The sequence below is a fragment of the Trichomycterus rosablanca genome, chromosome 20 (genome assembly GCF_030014385.1).
Source record: "Trichomycterus rosablanca isolate fTriRos1 chromosome 20, fTriRos1.hap1, whole genome shotgun sequence".
In the NCBI taxonomy this organism is placed as follows: domain Eukaryota; kingdom Metazoa; phylum Chordata; class Actinopteri; order Siluriformes; family Trichomycteridae; genus Trichomycterus; species Trichomycterus rosablanca.
Genome location: NC_086007.1, coordinates 18,669,765 through 18,686,865, shown reverse-complemented (window position 1 = coordinate 18,686,865; position 17,101 = coordinate 18,669,765). Strand labels below are relative to the sequence as shown.

The following is a 17,101-nucleotide window of genomic DNA, read 5'->3' as shown; positions in this document are numbered from 1 at the left end:
CTGCCCACATCTAATTCCTTTGTCACAATAGAAGTGACAATTTTCCAAAATACCATATGAAAGACAGGTTATTAACATTAACTGCCCATTGTGCAATACCTGCCAATGTTTAGTCAAATTAGAACTATAGTAAATTTTGAGTTTTAGTACACTGTAATAAAGTCTTTCATTTGATGTTCTTAAATGTAAAGCTGCTAAGTTTGAAGCAGAACTTGGTCAGATTCCACATAACTCTACTGTGTAAAAAATCCAACATCAGTTTGCTTGTTGTTTTCGGTCTCTTGAAGATAACTTTACTGAATGTTGCCCCAACTTATTTGCACTCACAGTAAACTTTAGGTAGGTACACTTCAGTTAGGGTAATGTTCAGAAATACATTGCAGGAATTAAATCACACATTAAAAGGTTGCAGGACACTGAACTGGATCTGCACAGATGAGACTGCCCCAAACAAGAGCACTTATTAAGAAAACAAAATAGTGCTCTTGTTTAAAGTAATCCCAGTCTGTTTTGCTCTCTTAAAATAGATAGAAGATAGAACACTTGAATGTCTTCAGTTGCTTGAGTCACTTAAAACTACCCCAACAAATAGCTTGTACAAAAATAACAGTAAGACATGTCAGATCCATTGTTAGGGTCTCAATTGTGACATCACAGAAGATCATGATCTTGAGTTCAGCTTGAATAGTACAAACGGAAATGTAATTCAATTACATACCTGACTCAGCTCAAAACATCTTGCTCAGTCCTACAGTCCAGAGATGTTTTATACAGCCTATATTCTGCCGAAACCCGGGATCAAACCAGGGACCTTTAGATCTTCAGTCTAACACTCTCCCAACTGAGCTATTTCGGCAGCTGAGCACAGCTATCAAAATGTGAAGGTAGAGCATTCACAGTTCAGCAGTCTTCATCTTTTAATGGGCCCTATTTGTTTTTATCCATTGAAACTCGCTGTTCCACATTGACTACCGCTGGAAGCAAAGTACTTTTTTTGTTCACGTGGTTAAAAATCAGCAATGAAATCATGCAGACATTTTATGTGATATGCCCTGAAAGGTTTTGAATTAATTTTTCTACTATTTAAACACCAAGTTTTAATCATGGAGATGAAAATGCAGCCATTATATTCACTACAGTGGCTGTAGTTGTAAAATAAGCATAAAAAAGACTTCACTTGTGAAAACACTGATGACATTGACAGACATTTCAAGAAGGCTGTGATGAACAGTCCCACTAGGTACAAAAAAGATGATCTCAGGTTCCGCCGAGATCCACTCAGATCACTGGATTCAGAGTCCAGAGTGCTAACCATTACACCATGGAACCACACGAATGCTAGTGCTGAGTTTCCAATGGTTCTAAATCTTTCGAATAACATTGTATTGCATATCTCCACCTCTAGGTTTAATTCATGTTTTCCACCTTGTCAAATTCATTTTTATTTCTTTTTCTAGCAAACCAAACTAATCCATTTCACTGGAATTATTAAAGAACACACTGCCCAGCTTGGCTCACTTCATAAGTTTCTCTCGGTAGCAGTATGTGTCTTGTGTCTTTGCTCAGCTGAGTGCATTCTACATCCTACAGTCCTTCATTCTGAAGAACATTAATCAGGTGCTCTTCTTTCAGACTGTTCAGACTGCGATCATTGATTGGGATAATTCACAGCTCTGCCCACATCTAATTCCTTTGTCACAATAGAAGTGACAATTTTCCAAAATACCATATGAAAGACAGGTTATTAACATTAACTGCCCATTGTGCAATACCTGCCAATGTTTAGTCAAATTAGAACTATAGTAAATTTTGAGTTTTAGTACACTGTAATAAAGTCTTTCATTTGATGTTCTTAAATGTAAAGCTGCTAAGTTTGAAGCAGAACTTGGTCAGATTCCACATAACTCTACTGTGTAAAAAATCCAACATCAGTTTGCTTGTTGTTTTCGGTCTCTTGAAGATAACTTTACTGAATGTTGCCCCAACTTATTTGCACTCACAGTAAACTTTAGGTAGGTACACTTCAGTTAGGGTAATGTTCAGAAATACATTGCAGGAATTAAATCACACATTAAAAGGTTGCAGGACACTGAACTGGATCTGCACAGATGAGACTGCCCCAAACAAGAGCACTTATTAAGAAAACAAAATAGTGCTCTTGTTTAAAGTAATCCCAGTCTGTTTTGCTCTCTTAAAATAGATAGAAGATAGAACACTTGAATGTCTTCAGTTGCTTGAGTCACTTAAAACTACCCCAACAAATAGCTTGTACAAAAATAACAGTAAGACATGTCAGATCCATTGTTAGGGTCTCAATTGTGACATCACAGAAGATCATGATCTTGAGTTCAGCTTGAATAGTACAAACGGAAATGTAATTCAATTACATACCTGACTCAGCTCAAAACATCTTGCTCAGTCCTACAGTCCAGAGATGTTTTATACAGCCTATATTCTGCCGAAACCCGGGATCAAACCAGGGACCTTTAGATCTTCAGTCTAACACTCTCCCAACTGAGCTATTTCGGCAGCTGAGCACAGCTATCAAAATGTGAAGGTAGAGCATTCACAGTTCAGCAGTCTTCATCTTTTAATGGGCCCTATTTGTTTTTATCCATTGAAACTCGCTGTTCCACATTGACTACCGCTGGAAGCAAAGTACTTTTTTTGTTCACGTGGTTAAAAATCAGCAATGAAATCATGCAGACATTTTATGTGATATGCCCTGAAAGGTTTTGAATTAATTTTTCTACTATTTAAACACCAAGTTTTAATCATGGAGATGAAAATGCAGCCATTATATTCACTACAGTGGCTGTAGTTGTAAAATAAGCATAAAAAAGACTTCACTTGTGAAAACACTGATGACATTGACAGACATTTCAAGAAGGCTGTGATGAACTAGGTACAAAAAAGATGATCTCAGGTTCCGCCGAGATCCACTCAGATCACTGGATTCAGAGTCCAGAGTGCTAACCATTACACCATGGAACCACACGAATGCTAGTGCTGAGTTTCCAATGGTTCTAAATCTTTCGAATAACATTGTATTGCATATCTCCACCTCTAGGTTTAATTCATGTTTTCCACCTTGTCAAATTCATTTGTATTTCTTTTTCTAGCAAACCAAACTAATCCATTTCACTGGACTTATTAAAGAACACACTGCCCAGCTTGGCTCACTTCATAAGTTTCTCTCGGTAGCAGTATGTGTCTTGTGTCTTTGCTCAGCTGAGTGCATTCTACATCCTACAGTCCTTCATTCTGAAGAACATTAATCAGGTGCTCTTCTTTCAGACTGTTCAGACTGCGATCATTGATTGGGATAATTCACAGCTCTGCCCACATCAAATTCCTTTGTCACAATAGAAGTGACAATTTTCCAAAATACCATATGAAAGACAGGTTATTAACATTAACTGCCCATTGTGCAATACCTGCCAATGTTTAGTCAAATTAGAACTATAGTAAATTTTGAGTTTTAGTACACTGTAATAAAGTCTTTCATTTGATGTTCTTAAATGTAAAGCTGCTAAGTTTGAAGCAGAACTTGCTCAGATTCCACATAACTCTACTGTGTAAAAAATCCAACATCAGTTTGCTTGTTGTTTTCGGTCTCTTGAAGATAACTTTACTGAATGTTGCCCCAACTTATTTGCACTCACAGTAAACTTTAGGTAGGTACACTTCAGTTAGGGTAATGTTCAGAAATACATTGCAGGAATTAAATCACACATTAAAAGGTTGCAGGACACTGAACTGGATCTGCACAGATGAGACTGCCCCAAACAAGAGCACTTATTAAGAAAACAAAATAGTGCTCTTGTTTAAAGTAATCCCAGTCTGTTTTGCTCTCTTAAAATAGATAGAAGATAGAACACTTGAATGTCTTCAGTTGCTTGAGTCACTTAAAACTACCCCAACAAATAGCTTGTACAAAAATAACAGTAAGACATGTCAGATCCATTGTTAGGGTCTCAATTGTGACATCACAGAAGATCATGATCTTGAGTTCAGCTTGAATAGTACAAACGGAAATGTAATTCAATTACATACCTGACTCAGCTCAAAACATCTTGCTCAGTCCTACAGTCCAGAGATGTTTTATACAGCCTATATTCTGCCGAAACCCGGGATCGAACCAGGGACCTTTAGATCTTCAGTCTAACGCTCTCCCAACTGAGCTATTTCGGCAGCTGAGCACAGCTATCAAAATGTGAAGGTAGAGCATTCACAGTTCAGCAGTCTTCATCTTTTAATGGGCCCTATTTGTTTTTATCCATTGAAACTCGCTGTTCCACATTGACTACCGCTGGAAGCAAAGTACTTTTTTTGTTCACGTGGTTAAAAATCAGCAATGAAATCATGCAGACATTTTATGTGATATGCCCTGAAAGGTTTTGAATTAATTTTTCTACTATTTAAACACCAAGTTTTAATCATGGAGATGAAAATGCAGCCATTATATTCACTACAGTGGCTGTAGTTGTAAAATAAGCATAAAAAAGACTTCACTTGTGAAAACACTGATGACATTGACAGACATTTCAAGAAGGCTGTGATGAACAGTCCCACTAGGTACAAAAAAGATGATCTCAGGTTCCGCCGAGATCCACTCAGATCACTGGATTCAGAGTCCAGAGTGCTAACCATTACACCATGGAATCACACGAATGCTAGTGCTGAGTTTCCAATGGTTCTAAATCTTTCGAATAACATTGTATTGCATATCTCCACCTCTAGGTTTAATTCATGTTTTCCACCTTGTCAAATTCATTTTTATTTCTTTTTCTAGCAAACCAAACTAATCCATTTCACTGGAATTATTAAAGAACACACTGCCCAGCTTGGCTCACTTCATAAGTTTCTCTCGGTAGCAGTATGTGTCTTGTGTCTTTGCTCAGCTGAGTGCATTCTACATCCTACAGTCCTTCATTCTGAAGAACATTAATCAGGTGCTCTTCTTTCAGACTGTTCAGACTGCGATCATTGATTGGGATAATTCACAGCTCTGCCCACATCTAATTCCTTTGTCACAATAGAAGTGACAATTTTCCAAAATACCATATGAAAGACAGGTTATTAACATTAACTGCCCATTGTGCAATACCTGCCAATGTTTAGTCAAATTAGAACTATAGTAAATTTTGAGTTTTAGTACACTGTAATAAAGTCTTTCATTTGATGTTCTTAAATGTAAAGCTGCTAAGTTTGAAGCAGAACTTGGTCAGATTCCACATAACTCTACTGTGTAAAAAATCCAACATCAGTTTGCTTGTTGTTTTCGGTCTCTTGAAGATAACTTTACTGAATGTTGCCCCAACTTATTTGCACTCACAGTAAACTTTAGGTAGGTACACTTCAGTTAGGGTAATGTTCAGAAATACATTGCAGGAATTAAATCACACATTAAAAGGTTGCAGGACACTGAACTGGATCTGCACAGATGAGACTGCCCCAAACAAGAGCACTTATTAAGAAAACAAAATAGTGCTCTTGTTTAAAGTAATCCCAGTCTGTTTTGCTCTCTTAAAATAGATAGAAGATAGAACACTTGAATGTCTTCAGTTGCTTGAGTCACTTAAAACTACCCCAACAAATAGCTTGTACAAAAATAACAGTAAGACATGTCAGATCCATTGTTAGGGTCTCAATTGTGACATCACAGAAGATCATGATCTTGAGTTCAGCTTGAATAGTACAAACGGAAATGTAATTCAATTACATACCTGACTCAGCTCAAAACATCTTGCTCAGTCCTACAGTCCAGAGATGTTTTATACAGCCTATATTCTGCCGAAACCCAGGATCGAACCAGGGACCTTTAGATCTTCAGTCTAACGCTCTCCCAACTGAGCTATTTCAGCAGCTGAGCACAGCTATCAAAATGTGAAGGTAGAGCATTCACAGTTCAGCAGTCTTCATCTTTTAATGGGCCCTATTTGTTTTTATCCATTGAAACTCGCTGTTCCACATTGACTACCGCTGGAAGCAAAGTACTTTTTTTGTTCACGTGGTTAAAAATCAGCAATGAAATCATGCAGACATTTTATGTGATATGCCCTGAAAGGTTTTGAATTAATTTTTCTACTATTTAAACACCAAGTTTTAATCATGGAGATGAAAATGCAGCCATTATATTCACTACAGTGGCTGTAGTTGTAAAATAAGCATAAAAAAGACTTCACTTGTGAAAACACTGATGACATTGACAGACATTTCAAGAAGGCTGTGATGAACAGTCCCACTAGGTACAAAAAAGATGATCTCAGGTTCCGCCGAGATCCACTCAGATCACTGGATTCAGAGTCCAGAGTGCTAACCATTACACCATGGAACCACACGAATGCTAGTGCTGAGTTTCCAATGGTTCTAAATCTTTCGAATAACATTGTATTGCATAACTCCACCTCTAGGTTTAATTCATGTTTTCCACCTTGTCAAATTCATTTTTATTTCTTTTTCTAGCAAACCAAACTAATCCATTTCACTGGAATTATTAAAGAACACACTGCCCAGCTTGGCTCACTTCATAAGTTTCTCTCGGTAGCAGTATGTGTCTTGTGTCTTTGCTCAGCTGAGTGCATTCTACATCCTACAGTCCTTCATTCTGAAGAACATTAATCAGGTGCTCTTCTTTCAGACTGTTCAGACTGCGATCATTGATTGGGATAATTCACAGCTCTGCCCACATCAAATTCCTTTGTCACAATAGAAGTGACAATTTTCCAAAATACCATATGAAAGACAGGTTATTAACATTAACTGCCCATTGTGCAATACCTGCCAATGTTTAGTCAAATTAGAACTATAGTAAATTTTGAGTTTTAGTACACTGTAATAAAGTCTTTCATTTGATGTTCTTAAATGTAAAGCTGCTACGTTTGAAGCAGAACTTGGTCAGATTCCACATAACTCTACTGTGTAAAAAATCCAACATCAGTTTGCTTGTTGTTTTCGGTCTCTTGAAGATAACTTTACTGAATGTTGCCCCAACTTATTTGCACTCACAGTAAACTTTAGGTAGGTACACTTCAGTTAGGGTAATGTTCAGAAATACATTGCAGGAATTAAATCACACATTAAAAGGTTGCAGGACACTGAACTGGATCTGCACAGATGAGACTGCCCCAAACAAGAGCACTTATTAAGAAAACAAAATAGTGCTCTTGTTTAAAGTAATCCCAGTCTGTTTTGCTCTCTTAAAATAGATAGAAGATAGAACACTTGAATGTCTTCAGTTGCTTGAGTCACTTAAAACTACCCCAACAAATAGCTTGCACAAAAATAACAGTAAGACATGTCAGATCCATTGTTAGGGTCTCAATTGTGACATCACAGAAGATCATGATCTTGAGTTCAGCTTGAATAGTACAAACGGAAATGTAATTCAATTACATACCTGACTCAGCTCAAAACATCTTGCTCAGTCCTACAGTCCAGAGATGTTTTATACAGCCTATATTCTGCCGAAACCCGGGATCGAACCAGGGACCTTTAGATCTTCAGTCTAACGCTCTCCCAACTGAGCTATTTCGGCAGCTGAGCACAGCTATCAAAATGTGAAGGTAGAGCATTCACAGTTCAGCAGTCTTCATCTTTTAATGGGCCCTATTTGTTTTTATCCATTGAAACTCGCTGTTCCACATTGACTACCGCTGGAAGCAAAGTACTTTTTTTGTTCACGTGGTTAAAAATCAGCAATGAAATCATGCAGACATTTTATGTGATATGCCCTGAAAGGTTTTGAATTAATTTTTCTACTATTTAAACACCAAGTTTTAATCATGGAGATGAAAATGCAGCCATTATATTCACTACAGTGGCTGTAGTTGTAAAATAAGCATTAAAAAAGACTTCACTTGTGAAAACACTGATGACATTGACAGACATTTCAAGAAGGCTGTGATGAACAGTCCCACTAGGTACAAAAAAGATGATCTCAGGTTCCACCGAGATCCACTCAGATCACTGGATTCAGAGTCCAGAGTGCTAACCATTACACCATGGAACCACACGAATGCTAGTGCTGAGTTTCCAATGGTTCTAAATCTTTTGAATAACATTGTATTGCATATCTCCACCTCTAGGTTTAATTCATGTTTTCCACCTTGTCAAATTCATTTTTATTTCTTTTTCTAGCAAACCAAACTAATCCATTTCACTGGAATTATTAAAGAACACACTGCCCAGCTTGGCTCACTTCATAAGTTTATCTCGGTAGCAGTATGTGTCTTGTGTCTTTGCTCAGCTGAGTGCATTCTACATCCTACAGTCCTTCATTCTGAAGAACATTAATCAGGTGCTCTTCTTTCAGACTGTTCAGACTGCGATCATTGATTGGGATAATTCACAGCTCTGCCCACATCAAATTCCTTTGTCACAATAGAAGTGACAATTTTCCAAAATACCATATGAAAGACAGGTTATTAACATTAACTGCCCATTGTGCAATACCTGCCAATGTTTAGTCAAATTAGAACTATAGTAAATTTTGAGTTTTAGTACACTGTAATAAAGTCTTTCATTTGATGTTCTTAAATGTAAAGCTGCTAAGTTTGAAGCAGAACTTGGTCAGATTCCACATAACTCTACTGTGTAAAAAATCCAACATCAGTTTGCTTGTTGTTTTCGGTCTCTTGAAGATAACTTTACTGAATGTTGCCCCAACTTATTTGCACTCACAGTAAACTTTAGGTAGGTACACTTCAGTTAGGGTAATGTTCAGAAATACATTGCAGGAATTAAATCACACATTAAAAGGTTGCAGGACACTGAACTGGATCTGCACAGATGAGACTGCCCCAAACAAGAGCACTTATTAAGAAAACAAAATAGTGCTCTTGTTTAAAGTAATCCCAGTCTGTTTTGCTCTCTTAAAATAGATAGAAGATAGAACACTTGAATGTCTTCAGTTGCTTGAGTCACTTAAAACTACCCCAACAAATAGCTTGTACAAAAATAACAGTAAGACATGTCAGATCCATTGTTAGGGTCTCAATTGTGACATCACAGAAGATCATGATCTTGAGTTCAGCTTGAATAGTACAAACGGAAATGTAATTCAATTACATACCTGACTCAGCTCAAAACATCTTGCTCAGTCCTACAGTCCAGAGATGTTTTTATACAGCCTATATTCTGCCGAAACCCGGGATCGAACCAGGGACCTTTAGATCTTCAGTCTAACTCTCTCCCAACTGAGCTATTTCGGCAGCTGAGCACAGCTATCAAAATGTGAAGGTAGAGCATTCACAGTTCAGCAGTCTTCATCTTTTAATGGGCCCTATTTGTTTTTATCCATTGAAACTCGCTGTTCCACATTGACTACCGCTGGAAGCAAAGTACTTTTTTTGTTCACGTGGTTAAAAATCAGCAATGAAATCATGCAGACATTTTATGTGATATGCCCTGAAAGGTTTTGAATTAATTTTTCTACTATTTAAACACCAAGTTTTAATCATGGAGATGAAAATGCAGCCATTATATTCACTACAGTGGCTGTAGTTGTAAAATAAGCATAAAAAAGACTTCACTTGTGAAAACACTGATGACATTGACAGACATTTCAAGAAGGCTGTGATGAACAGTCCCACTAGGTACAAAAAAGATGATCTCAGGTTCCGCCGAGATCCACTCAGATCACTGGATTCAGAGTCCAGAGTGCTAACCATTACACCATGGAACCACACGAATGCTAGTGCTGAGTTTCCAATGGTTCTAAATCTTTCGAATAACATTGTATTGCATAACTCCACCTCTAGGTTTAATTCATGTTTTCCACCTTGTCAAATTCATTTTTATTTCTTTTTCTAGCAAACCAAACTAATCCATTTCACTGGAATTATTAAAGAACACACTGCCCAGCTTGGCTCACTTCATAAGTTTCTCTCGGTAGCAGTATGTGTCTTGTGTCTTTGCTCAGCTGAGTGCATTCTACATCCTACAGTCCTTCATTCTGAAGAACATTAATCAGGTGCTCTTCTTTCAGACTGTTCAGACTGCGATCATTGATTGGGATAATTCACAGCTCTGCCCACATCTAATTCCTTTGTCACAATAGAAGTGACAATTTTCCAAAATACCATATGAAAGACAGGTTATTAACATTAACTGCCCATTGTGCAATACCTGCCAATGTTTAGTCAAATTAGAACTATAGTAAATTTTGAGTTTTAGTACACTGTAATAAAGTCTTTCATTTGATGTTCTTAAATGTAAAGCTGCTAAGTTTGAAGCAGAACTTGGTCAGATTCCACATAACTCTACTGTGTAAAAAATACAACATCAGTTTGCTTGTTGTTTTCGGTCTCTTGAAGATAACTTTACTGAATGTTGCCCCAACTTATTTGCACTCACAGTAAACTTTAGGTAGGTACACTTCAGTTAGGGTAATGTTCAGAAATACATTGCAGGAATTAAATCACACATTAAAAGGTTGCAGGACACTGAACTGGATCTGCACAGATGAGACTGCCCCAAACAAGAGCACTTATTAAGAAAACAAAATAGTGCTCTTGTTTAAAGTAATCCCAGTCTGTTTTGCTCTCTTAAAATAGATAGAAGATAGAACACTTGAATGTCTTCAGTTGCTTGAGTCACTTAAAACTACCCCAACAAATAGCTTGTACAAAAATAACAGTAAGACATGTCAGATCCATTGTTAGGGTCTCAATTGTGACATCACAGAAGATCATGATCTTGAGTTCAGCTTGAATAGTACAAACGGAAATGTAATTCAATTACATACCTGACTCAGCTCAAAACATCTTGCTCAGTCCTACAGTCCAGAGATGTTTTATACAGCCTATATTCTGCCGAAACCCAGGATCGAACCAGGGACCTTTAGATCTTCAGTCTAACGCTCTCCCAACTGAGCTATTTCGGCAGCTGAGCACAGCTATCAAAATGTGAAGGTAGAGCATTCACAGTTCAGCAGTCTTCATCTTTTAATGGGCCCTATTTGTTTTTATCCATTGAAACTCGCTGTTCCACATTGACTACCGCTGGAAGCAAAGTACTTTTTTTGTTCACGTGGTTAAAAATCAGCAATGAAATCATGCAGACATTTTATGTGATATGCCCTGAAAGGTTTTGAATTAATTTTTCTACTATTTAAACACCAAGTTTTAATCATGGAGATGAAAATGCAGCCATTATATTCACTACAGTGGCTGTAGTTGTAAAATAAGCATAAAAAAGACTTCACTTGTGAAAACACTGATGACATTGACAGACATTTCAAGAAGGCTGTGATGAACAGTCCCACTAGGTACAAAAAAGATGATCTCAGGTTCCGCCGAGATCCACTCAGATCACTGGATTCAGAGTCCAGAGTGCTAACCATTACACCATGGAACCACACGAATGCTAGTGCTGAGTTTGCAATGGTTCTAAATCTTTCGAATAACATTGTATTGCATATCTCCACCTCTAGGTTTAATTCATGTTTTCCACCTTGTCAAATTCATTTTTATTTCTTTTTCTAGCAAACCAAACTAATCCATTTCACTGGAATTATTAAAGAACACACTGCCCAGCTTGGCTCACTTCATAAGTTTCTCTCGGTAGCAGTATGTGTCTTGTGTCTTTGCTCAGCTGAGTGCATTCTACATCCTACAGTCCTTCATTCTGAAGAACATTAATCAGGTGCTCTTCTTTCAGACTGTTCAGACTGCGATCATTGATTGGGATAATTCACAGCTCTGCCCACATCTAATTCCTTTGTCACAATAGAAGTGACAATTTTCCAAAATACCATATGAAAGACAGGTTATTAACATTAACTGCCCATTGTGCAATACCTGCCAATGTTTAGTCAAATTAGAACTATAGTAAATTTTGAGTTTTAGTACACTGTAATAAAGTCTTTCATTTGATGTTCTTAAATGTAAAGCTGCTAAGTTTGAAGCAGAACTTGGTCAGATTCCACATAACTCTACTGTGTAAAAAATCCAACATCAGTTTGCTTGTTGTTTTCGGTCTCTTGAAGATAACTTTACTGAATGTTGCCCCAACTTATTTGCACTCACAGTAAACTTTAGGTAGGTACACTTCAGTTAGGGTAATGTTCAGAAATACATTGCAGGAATTAAATCACACATTAAAAGGTTGCAGGACACTGAACTGGATCTGCACAGATGAGACTGCCCCAAACAAGAGCACTTATTAAGAAAACAAAATAGTGCTCTTGTTTAAAGTAATCCCAGTCTGTTTTGCTCTCTTAAAATAGATAGAAGATAGAACACTTGAATGTCTTCAGTTGCTTGAGTCACTTAAAACTACCCCAACAAATAGCTTGTACAAAAATAACAGTAAGACATGTCAGATCCATTGTTAGGGTCTCAATTGTGACATCACAGAAGATCATGATCTTGAGTTCAGCTTGAATAGTACAAACGGAAATGTAATTCAATTACATACCTGACTCAGCTCAAAACATCTTGCTCAGTCCTACAGTCCAGAGTAGTTAAGAGATGTTTTATACAGCCTATATTCTGCCGAAACCCGGGATCGAACCAGGGACCTTTAGATCTTCAGTCTAACGCTCTCCCAACTGAGCTATTTCGGCAGCTGAGCACAGCTATCAAAATGTGAAGGTAGAGCATTCACAGTTCAGCAGTCTTCATCTTTTAATGGGCCCTATTTGTTTTTATCCATTGAAACTCGCTGTTCCACATTGACTACCGCTGGAAGCAAAGTACTTTTTTTGTTCACGTGGTTAAAAATCAGCAATGAAATCATGCAGACATTTTATGTGATATGCCCTGAAAGGTTTTGAATTAATTTTTCTACTATTTAAACACCAAGTTTTAATCATGGAGATGAAAATGCAGCCATTATATTCACTACAGTGGCTGTAGTTGTAAAATAAGCATAAAAAAGACTTCACTTGTGAAAACACTGATGACATTGACAGACATTTCAAGAAGGCTGTGATGAACAGTCCCACTAGGTACAAAAAAGATGATCTCAGGTTCCGCCGAGATCCACTCAGATCACTGGATTCAGAGTCCAGAGTGCTAACCATTACACCATGGAACCACACGAATGCTAGTGCTGAGTTTGCAATGGTTCTAAATCTTTCGAATAACATTGTATTGCATATCTCCACCTCTAGGTTTAATTCATGTTTTCCACCTTGTCAAATTCATTTTTATTTCTTTTTCTAGCAAACCAAACTAATCCATTTCACTGGAATTATTAAAGAACACACTGCCCAGCTTGGCTCACTTCATAAGTTTCTCTCGGTAGCAGTATGTGTCTTGTGTCTTTGCTCAGCTGAGTGCATTCTACATCCTACAGTCCTTCATTCTGAAGAACATTAATCAGGTGCTCTTCTTTCAGACTGTTCAGACTGCGATCATTGATTGGGATAATTCACAGCTCTGCCCACATCAAATTCCTTTGTCACAATAGAAGTGACAATTTTCCAAAATACCATATGAAAGACAGGTTATTAACATTAACTGCCCATTGTGCAATACCTGCCAATGTTTAGTCAAATTAGAACTATAGTAAATTTTGAGTTTTAGTACACTGTAATAAAGTCTTTCATTTGATGTTCTTAAATGTAAAGCTGCTAAGTTTGAAGCAGAACTTGGTCAGATTCCACATAACTCTACTGTGTAAAAAATCCAACATCAGTTTGCTTGTTGTTTTCGGTCTCTTGAAGATAACTTTACTGAATGTTGCCCCAACTTATTTGCACTCACAGTAAACTTTAGGTAGGTACACTTCAGTTAGGGTAATGTTCAGAAATACATTGCAGGAATTAAATCACACATTAAAAGGTTGCAGGACACTGAACTGGATCTGCACAGATGAGACTGCCCCAAACAAGAGCACTTATTAAGAAAACAAAATAGTGCTCTTGTTTAAAGTAATCCCAGTCTGTTTTGCTCTCTTAAAATAGATAGAAGATAGAACACTTGAATGTCTTCAGTTGCTTGAGTCACTTAAAACTACCCCAACAAATAGCTTGTACAAAAATAACAGTAAGACATGTCAGATCCATTGTTAGGGTCTCAATTGTGACATCACAGAAGATCATGATCTTGAGTTCAGCTTGAATAGTACAAACGGAAATGTAATTCAATTACATACCTGACTCAGCTCAAAACATCTTGCTCAGTCCTACAGTCCAGAGTAGTTAAGAGATGTTTTATACAGCCTACATTCTGCCGAAACCCAGGATCGAACCAGGGACCTTTAGATCTTCAGTCTAACGCTCTCCCAACTGAGCTATTTCGGCAGCTGAGCACAGCTATCAAAATGTGAAGGTAGAGCATTCACAGTTCAGCAGTCTTCATCTTTTAATGGGCCCTATTTGTTTTTATCCATTGAAACTCGCTGTTCCACATTGACTACCGCTGGAAGCAAAGTACTTTTTTTGTTCACGTGGTTAAAAATCAGCAATGAAATCATGCAGACATTTTATGTGATATGCCCTGAAAGGTTTTGAATTAATTTTTCTACTATTTAAACACCAAGTTTTAATCATGGAGATGAAAATGCAGCCATTATATTCACTACAGTGGCTGTAGTTGTAAAATAAGCATAAAAAAGACTTCACTTGTGAAAACACTGATGACATTGACAGACATTTCAAGAAGGCTGTGATGAACAGTCCCACTAGGTACAAAAAAGATGATCTCAGGTTCCGCCGAGATCCACTCAGATCACTGGATTCAGAGTCCAGAGTGCTAACCATCACACCATGGAACCACACGAATGCTAGTGCTGAGTTTGCAATGGTTCTAAATCTTTCGAATAACATTGTATTGCATATCTCCACCTCTAGGTTTAATTCATGTTTTCCACCTTGTCAAATTCATTTTTATTTCTTTTTCTAGCAAATCAAACTAATCCATTTCACTGGAATTATTAAAGAACACACTGCCCAGCTTGGCAAGTTTCTCTCGGTAGCAGTATGTGTCTTGTGTCTTTGCTCAGCTGAGTGCATTCTACATCCTACAGTCCTTCATTCTGAAGAACATTAATCAGGTGCTCTTCTTTCAGACTGTTCAGACTGCGATCATTGATTGGGATAATTCACAGCTCTGCCCACATCAAATTCCTTTGTCACAATAGAAGTGACAATTTTCCAAAATACCATATGAAAGACAGGTTATTAACATTAACTGCCCATTGTGCAATACCTGCCAATGTTTAGTCAAATTAGAACTATAGTAAATTTTGAGTTTTAGTACACTGTAATAAAGTCTTTCATTTGATGTTCTTAAATGTAAAGCTGCTAAGTTTGAAGCAGAACTTGGTCAGATTCCACATAACTCTACTATGTAAAAAATCCAACATCAGTTTGCTTGTTTTTTTTCGGTCTCTTGAAGATAACTTTACTGTATGTTGCCCCAACTTATTTGCACTCACAGTAAACTTTAAGTAGGTACACTTCAGTTAGGGTAATGTTCAGAAATACATTGCAGGAATTAAATTACACATTAAAAAGTTGCAGGACACTGAACTGGATCTGCACAGATGAGACTGCCTTAAACAAGAGCACTTATCAAGAAAACAAAACAGTGCTCTTGTTTAAAGTAATCCCAGTCTGTTTTACTCTCTTAAAATAGATAGAAGATAGAACACTTAAATGTCTTCAGTTGCTTGGGTCACTTAAAACTACCCCAATAAATAGCACTTACAAAAATAACAGCAAGAAATGTCAGAGCCATTGTTAGGGTCTCAATTGTGACATCACAGAAGATCATGTTCTTGAGTTCAGCTTGAATAGTACAAATGGAAATGTAATAATGACATACCTCACTCAGCTCAAAACATCTTGCTCAGTCCTACAGTCCTTCATTCTGAGGAACATTAATCAGGTGCTCTTCTTATAACTGTTCAGACTGTGATCATTGATTGGGATAATTCACAGCTCTGCCCACATCAAATTCCTTTGTCACAATAGAAGTGACAATTTTCCATATGGAGTCTTAATTGTGACATCAACAGTACTTGGATTATAAGGTTGCAAATCTAATGTTTCTGAACAAAAACATACCCCAACTTAATAGCACTTTCTGTTAAATTCTTGATAAAAAAGGTACTAAAGTCTGAGCAGGTTTCTGTCAGATTACACACAGTTTTGCTATCTGAAGAACAGCTGCATTCATTTTATTTTAGTAGCTGATGAGACAATCACTGAGTAATGCCCCAACTTGTTAGCACTTACAATAAAAAGAATGCATGTGTACTACAGTTAAAGTGATGTTCAGAGATATATTGCAGGACACTGAACTGGATCTGCACAGATGAGACTATTAAGAATACAAAATAGTGCTCTTGTTTAAAGAAATCCCAGACTGTTTTACTCTCTTAAATTAGATAGAAGATAAAACACTTGAATGTCTTCAGTTGCTTGAGTCACTTAAAACTACCCCAACAAATAGCACTTACAAAAATAAAAGTAAGACATGTCAGAGCCATTGTTAGGGTCTCAATTGTGACATCACAGAAGATCATGTTCTTGAGTTCAGCTTGAATAGTACAAATGGAAATGTAATAATGACATACCTGACTCAGCTCAAAACATCTTGCTCAGTTCTACATTCCAGAGTAGTTAAGAGATGTTTTATACAGCCCATATTCTGCCAAAACCTGGGATGGAACCAGGGACCTTTAGATCTTCAGTCTAACGCTCTCCCAACTGAGCTATTTCGGCATAACTGCTATCAAAATGTGAAGGTAGAGCATTTACAGTTCAGCAGTCTTCATCTTTTAATGGGCCCTGTTTGTTTTTATCCATTGAAACTCGCTGTTCCGCATTGACTACCGCTGGAAGCGAAAAGTACTTTTTTTTTTTGTTCATATGGTTAAAAATCAGCAATGAAATCATTCAGACATTTTACATGATATTCCCTGAAAGGTTTTGAATTTATTTTTCTACCATTTAAACACCAAGTTTTAATCATGGAGATGAAAATGCAGCCATTATATTCACTACAGTGGTTGTAGCTGTAAAATAAGCATAAAAAAGACTTCACTTGTGAAAACTCTGATGATATTGACAGACATTTCAAAAAGGCTGTGATGCTAAATCCCACTATGTAAAAAAAAAAAGGTTGTCACGTTTTACCAAGAC

The 17,101-nt window shown here is 37.2% G+C and overlaps 10 non-coding genes across 10 annotated transcripts; all 10 read right to left on the bottom strand.

Annotated features, from left to right (window-relative positions):
* Nucleotides 1–783: 783 nt before the first annotated feature.
* trnaf-gaa (transfer RNA phenylalanine (anticodon GAA)) lies at nucleotides 784–856 on the bottom strand. The gene has a single exon. It is a non-coding gene; the product is annotated as a tRNA-Phe (tRNA).
* Nucleotides 857–2,456: 1,600 nt separating this feature from the next.
* On the bottom strand, nucleotides 2,457–2,529 carry trnaf-gaa (transfer RNA phenylalanine (anticodon GAA)). Its single transcript has one exon. It is a non-coding gene; the product is annotated as a tRNA-Phe (tRNA).
* Nucleotides 2,530–4,121: 1,592 nt separating this feature from the next.
* On the bottom strand, nucleotides 4,122–4,194 carry trnaf-gaa (transfer RNA phenylalanine (anticodon GAA)). The gene has a single exon. It is a non-coding gene; the product is annotated as a tRNA-Phe (tRNA).
* Nucleotides 4,195–5,794: 1,600 nt separating this feature from the next.
* On the bottom strand, nucleotides 5,795–5,867 carry trnaf-gaa (transfer RNA phenylalanine (anticodon GAA)). The gene has a single exon. It is a non-coding gene; the product is annotated as a tRNA-Phe (tRNA).
* A 1,600-nt stretch (nucleotides 5,868–7,467) lies between these two features.
* On the bottom strand, nucleotides 7,468–7,540 carry trnaf-gaa (transfer RNA phenylalanine (anticodon GAA)). The gene has a single exon. It is a non-coding gene; the product is annotated as a tRNA-Phe (tRNA).
* Nucleotides 7,541–9,142: 1,602 nt separating this feature from the next.
* Nucleotides 9,143–9,215, bottom strand: trnaf-gaa (transfer RNA phenylalanine (anticodon GAA)). Its single transcript has one exon. It is a non-coding gene; the product is annotated as a tRNA-Phe (tRNA).
* Nucleotides 9,216–10,815: 1,600 nt separating this feature from the next.
* Nucleotides 10,816–10,888, bottom strand: trnaf-gaa (transfer RNA phenylalanine (anticodon GAA)). Its single transcript has one exon. It is a non-coding gene; the product is annotated as a tRNA-Phe (tRNA).
* Nucleotides 10,889–12,498: 1,610 nt separating this feature from the next.
* On the bottom strand, nucleotides 12,499–12,571 carry trnaf-gaa (transfer RNA phenylalanine (anticodon GAA)). Its single transcript has one exon. It is a non-coding gene; the product is annotated as a tRNA-Phe (tRNA).
* Nucleotides 12,572–14,181: 1,610 nt separating this feature from the next.
* Nucleotides 14,182–14,254, bottom strand: trnaf-gaa (transfer RNA phenylalanine (anticodon GAA)). The gene has a single exon. It is a non-coding gene; the product is annotated as a tRNA-Phe (tRNA).
* A 2,354-nt stretch (nucleotides 14,255–16,608) lies between these two features.
* Nucleotides 16,609–16,681, bottom strand: trnaf-gaa (transfer RNA phenylalanine (anticodon GAA)). The gene has a single exon. It is a non-coding gene; the product is annotated as a tRNA-Phe (tRNA).
* Between the last annotated feature and the right edge of the window lie 420 nt (nucleotides 16,682–17,101).